Below are 6,097 nucleotides of genomic sequence, written 5' to 3'. Positions count from 1 at the left end.
CTTTATTTGGTTTTATAACCATAAAAATTGGTCTAATTGATCCCAGAGGTGAGCCCAAAGTGAGGTATATTCTCAAGTCACATTTATGGTATATGTTAATCATTTATTAAGAAATTAAATGTGTTTTTCTGTAAGGAAATTTATTGGGCTTTCAAATAACACCAATATTGTTGGGGCACCATGATTGTGTCAGAAGAAAATCGTTAAAGTTCGCGTCGCGGAAGGTGCGGTTTATTTGATGTTGAGTATAGTTAACGATTTATTCTAATTAAAATATTTTGAATTGAAAACTAAGTACATTATTATAAGTACAAAGATTACAATGATTTATATGTACTATCGGCAACAGTGTTAACTGCCCTTTGCCAGTCAATCCAGTCATGTCATCTCTATCGCAAAGAATCACCATTATTTTGATTAGAGCGAGAGCAAAAACGGAAATGGATAGTTAACAGTGTGGCCGTGTGTAGGTACATTGCATAGCAAGTAGTTAATATAACGAGTTTTTGCGAATAATTTTACGTCATTTAAAAGTTTCCTAAAAACAGTGTTTGATTTTGCAGCAAAAACAAATAGAATGATGTGCTGCCAACTGTACAAACAAATATCTGCAAAGAAAACAGGACACGATTTCTAAATGTTGGCTCCAAAGAAACTGTCTTAGTTCCAAGTGACGTAGACTTCCCGGGGATTAGATATGGTCTACAAATGGCCGCCTGGCTTCGTGGTGGTGGCGGTTTCATCGGTCAAAAGCACCAGAGTTGTGGGTTTGAACCCCACAAGGGCAATTGGCCATTAAATCCAGAGTCAGTTATCTTACATTGTTATAGGAGCTTTTATTAAAAGCGCTTTACAAAAGCCTATTTTTAGAAAATAAATTACTTTGCGTTCGTTCAGCCAAATGACGTCTACTGGACAAAGGCCTCTCCTAAGGCTGTCCACAACGACCGGTCCTGTATCGCCCATCCAGGCCCCTCACGCGACCTTCACCAGTCACCAAATGACTTACTAAATTTTATTTGGTCACAATAAATTATGGAATGGAGAGTTGAAGCTCGTAACGTCTACTACCCTGAGTGTGACCATATAACTGTTGACAAGAGCTTTCTAAAAAGGGATGCGATAAGAGAAGTCTAAAGACCTTGTCCTATTGATAACATACTAGCTTTCCGCCCGCGGCTTCGCCCGCGTGAAATTTTGTCTGTCACAGAAAAACTTTATCGCGCGCGTCCCTGTATCAAAAACCGGGATAAAAACTATCCTATGTCCTATGCCGGGACTCAAACTATCTCTATGCCAAATTTCATCAAAATCGGTTCAGTGGTTTAGGCGTGAAAGAGAGACAGACTGACAAAGTTACTTTCGCATTTATAATATTAGTATAGATAAACATACACAATAGTTAGAGGATGCGTTCGATAATGCAGCTGCATTGATTAGCTTATCATTGGTTCCGGTTCATTTAAGAGTGCATTTTATTGATAAGTATTTATTTACAAACCGATATAAACAAACGTACTCAAACAGTTTTAATTAAAATAGACTAATCAGCCTTTTTATTGTAGCAATTTTTCCAGGTTTTTCCCAGTTCTGCAAGCATTTTACACTATGTACCTATGTAGGTATGTCGTATCTGGGAATTGAATCTAGAACGAAGACGTTACAATGTTTGGCTTAACAAGAGACATTTAGCGTGTATAAACAAGTTTAGCCCAAAATACGTATGTTGTCCCGAAGTGGTGGTAGGGCAAGCTACATTTGAGACGTGTATAGAGCGCCCTGAAAAGGGCTAGGCACTGAATTTGATTTAATTTGAAAACAAACATACTGATTAGAAACAGGACGGAAAACGGAGTAGGTACTAACCGTTTGCGCTAAGTTTGCCGGTCCGTGGAATGCGCGTCCCCTCTCCCAACCGCGATTAAACGCAATTAGTTAGTGATTAAACGCAATTAATGTGTCTTATTTTACGCAAATACACATTTTTTTATCAATATTAATAAATAAAAAATATTTTAATATAGTTTGCTACGTAGTTATAAACGCTTCCCTTCGAGTGACCTCATATCGCCAGTGGTAAACTTATCGCGAATGGAAAGTATGAATATTGCGAAGAATCGTAACGACGAAACGTTTTGACACGCATTTAATAATGTTATTGTCTTGTAACTTAATTGAGCAACACATTTATATGATGATTAATTTGCCGAGTTCAATGCTTGTTACCTTGCGTGTGTTACTTGTGTGTCGATGACGTGAAGAGTTGTGTAACATTATTCCACAACTATTTAAATACTTAATCATATTGTGATAAATTAATTATTTAATGCAGTTTAAACAGATAGAATTAAAATATTTTTAAAAGTTTCTGTGGGTGATAAAGTACGAGTAAAACACAGTCTAGGGTTTCATAAAAAACGTGTGTGTAGGATGAGATCAGATTTTGCGATTTTTTCAAGGAAATGCATTGAAAAAAAATACTGCGAAAAACCCTAGATTCCTTGTTTGAATCGATCCTTATGAGATTGTTGAGGACATGAGGATGCAAAGCGATAAAGTTATTTTTAATACACTACGCGATGACTCCCCAGCATCGCTGAACACGTTAGTTATGAAATAAAACAAGCCCAGTGACTCTCTACTCTACCCTTGAAATAATATTTTATTTAAATAATAAGCCCAAGGCTCTTTACATATCTTCAGCATTTAAGTAAGCGCTTTGAGTCAAATATGTAGGTAACTACTAGTTTTAAGCTTGTATTGAGAATTTACATGGTTAATGGACTATATTCACTGAGTTTGCGGTTCTATGTCATGCAGTTTGCTCGTTACATAATGTTCACCGCAGAACAGCCGCCGGCGCAGGTTGTTCCACGGTATATAAGTACTCGTATATTACCATCACATACCTAGAACCACAGTGCAGCGGGAAAATCCTACCCAGATAGTACGAGAGGCTTTATTTTACGAGATGAAATGAATTACGAGATGTCTTGTTTGGTCAAGCAGATAATGTTGTTGCCATTTGAGTTTAAAGTGGAAAAATCACAAAGTCATTGAGCATCATCCCACCCTATTCAATTTCAAACATACTAGAACGTGGGGCAAGATTGTCTCAGATTAGGCTCTGTAAGGAAAATTATCACTTCAGCCCTTCGGTCGATAAAATATTGATGATTTTTCCAGAATGACTATACCTACTTACCTACACTCAAATTATGTAGGTATGCAATGCAGCCATACAGGCTGTACTATTTGAGCTGTACCCATGGGAACTGTATTGAGGTTACGATGATATAATTTTAATGTAAGCTACCGTACCGGCTCTTTAGTTTTTTACTGTGACAAAAATAAATCAAAGTCGCTCAGTATTTGTTATAGTGATAAGTAAAACAATTGTAAAACCATCGGAAATAACCAGAATAATAAAACGTTTGACGCCTAGATAGTATTGTTAGTTCACGACCACAGATTCCCACATAACAGGATGCATTTTAATCTTGCATTGCTGCATTTGTATTTGTATTAACATAACTACTATTTTTTTACCTATAGTTACTGATAGAAACATTGCTGTGATGTTCAGGATGTGTTTGATATAGCCATATTTTTTTTAAATTTGAAATAATGAAGAATGCTTTTTAATTGCATCTCGCTTCAAGTCTGGTCGATTTGGAGCGAGATCAAACGCGAAACTGAAGTCCGAACGCAATGGAGGACTGTTGATTGTGGACGCCCTTTATAAGGCATATTGCATTAAGTCATATTGCATACCTATTGTAACATATTTTGTATCATTAAAGTATCATCCTTCAAAAACATAGGTAAGTTTTTATTACAATTATAGTAAACACCTACAATAACCTTGAATAAGTTATTGAGGCTTAATAATCTTCACACAGATCGATTACTCAAACACGACTTCAATCAATTATTGTATTAAAATGTTTGGACATGGGATCGATTTTATACGCGTTTTATGATACCTACTGGTTATTAACTTTACATTATTATTATGATCTTCGAATCTTCGATGAAGATTACGATACAAAAAATAATTTACTAGTAAACAATAATGTCTTCGTTCAACAGAATCTATTTTACTTTAGCTAGGCCACGTACATTTTAGAGTTCAATAGTCTTGCCAGAGACCTAATCTTGCTAGATTGCCAAGAAAAACTAGAATTCGCCTTAGTTTTAAAAGCGTCAAATAATGCCATTCTAATTCGATGCCGTTTGCAGAAAAAACTACAATTGTCAACAAAAAGTAAGCCTACGTACACCAAATAACATTATTCATGAAGTTAGAATTACTTGCGAAATACCGAAGGATGGAATTTCTTACTTTTACGTACCTAATTAACTCTACGAGATATCAGAAGTTAATTGCAATTGTAAATATCTCATTTATATGCGGGTTCATGTTATTAAGTTACCATCCACTTGCTTGTTTGTGCACTTTTATAACATTTTTAGTACCTACTTAGTTAAAATGCTCCGATTTTGCATGAATAAACATTTCTACGTAGGTATAGGGGGTTCCTGACTAAAAATAACTTCCACTAGGTTAGTACCGCACTATTCCAGTGTAGTCAAGGTCTACGGCTTAACCTCCAATAAAACCAGTGAAGACAAGTTAGTAACAACTTGAGAACTTTAACCTCTCATTGAACGCACTATTCATCAGAATAAATAAGGAGTTTGAAGATGATGATTGACAAATGAAGATAGCTAGGTATGTAATATGTATGTGCAGAACCGAACACCATTATACCAAATACCCTTGTTCTTCTTGTAAGCACTTAGCTGCAGCCATCATAATCCGAGCTATTATTGCTATTATCTAATTGAGCATCGATCGGTCATCACTCGGGCTGGCTAATTGTCATTAGTCCTGCATTGTGTAGGCCAGGGCTTCCCAAACTGTGCGTCTTTATTCCAAGGGCGTCAAGAGGCGATCGAAATAAACGTAGAGAGAAAAAAACAAAAGAAAACACTGTTTTGAGAAGCTATGCTCAGTAAAGCAAACACATCCTTCTCATTAGTAACCATTCAATAAAGTAAAATTAATTATCTCTTAAATTTCATGATCATTTTAGATTTTTTTAAGTTATTTGGAGTTTTTCTGAATATTTGTTAGTTGTAGAAAATTTATGACAAAATCCCAAGGGCATAACAATAAAAAAAAAGTTTGAGAAGCCCTGGTATATGCACTGGAATTCGCGTGCTTAGCCGTGATCTTCAATGTCCTGGCTATAAATGATTCAGTAGAGACTTGAACTTACAATGTAAGTCATTAGTCCGGTTGCATTGTCTAGACAAGAACTTGCGTGCTTTGCCGTGATATTCAATGTTCTTGGTTATAAATTATGTAGAGACAGTAAATACAGGTTTTTATTTCCATATAAATAGCCTTTCAGCAGATAAAATAACTGTTCATAGACGTAGAGCAATGAATTGCATTTTTAATAAATAGGTAGCTACATGTGAACAGATATTTTCATAAGCTTACAAAAAACTGTAACAGCTGAACAAACTTCTTAAGTTGAAGGAAGGACGCATGAATAAGAAAAGTTTTTGCATTCTTTCTCTACATTCATTAACGTATAAAATCATTGACCTTAATGAAGTCTTAGCTTGGTTAACAGAAACAAAAGACGGTTGTACACTACCGTTACGTAAATCCTTGTCACAGTGGAATGGAAAGCCAAGGTCAGTAATATGGAAGATTGAGGTAAAGTCACTTGAAATCACTTCAACCTTTCTCAGTAAAAGTGATGGTAAGGATTTAGGAAGGAAAGAAAATGATTTAATACGAGACATTAAGAAACCTCAAGTGTCTAAGTAACTAAGTATCAATAAGAATATTAACGTCTGTATTCACAAACATTACTATGAGGTCTCACAGAGTGCTCGTGGACGCACAGGGTCACACGCGGACCAATCACAGAGCTCTATTCAACGCTGTGCGTTCCATTTGCTGCGTCACTTAAGCAAGCATCGTTTTTGAATACAGGTGTATGTAATAGTAATAGAATAGGCAGGAACCTTTATCTCAATTGGATGCCATTTCGGCGAAGAACTAAAGAAGAAAACT

This window comes from Ostrinia nubilalis, chromosome 14 (genome assembly GCF_963855985.1).
Source record: "Ostrinia nubilalis chromosome 14, ilOstNubi1.1, whole genome shotgun sequence".
In the NCBI taxonomy this organism is placed as follows: domain Eukaryota; kingdom Metazoa; phylum Arthropoda; class Insecta; order Lepidoptera; family Crambidae; genus Ostrinia; species Ostrinia nubilalis.
The sequence above is the reverse complement of the archived record's forward strand: the minus strand, read 5'-3'. Positions refer to the sequence as shown.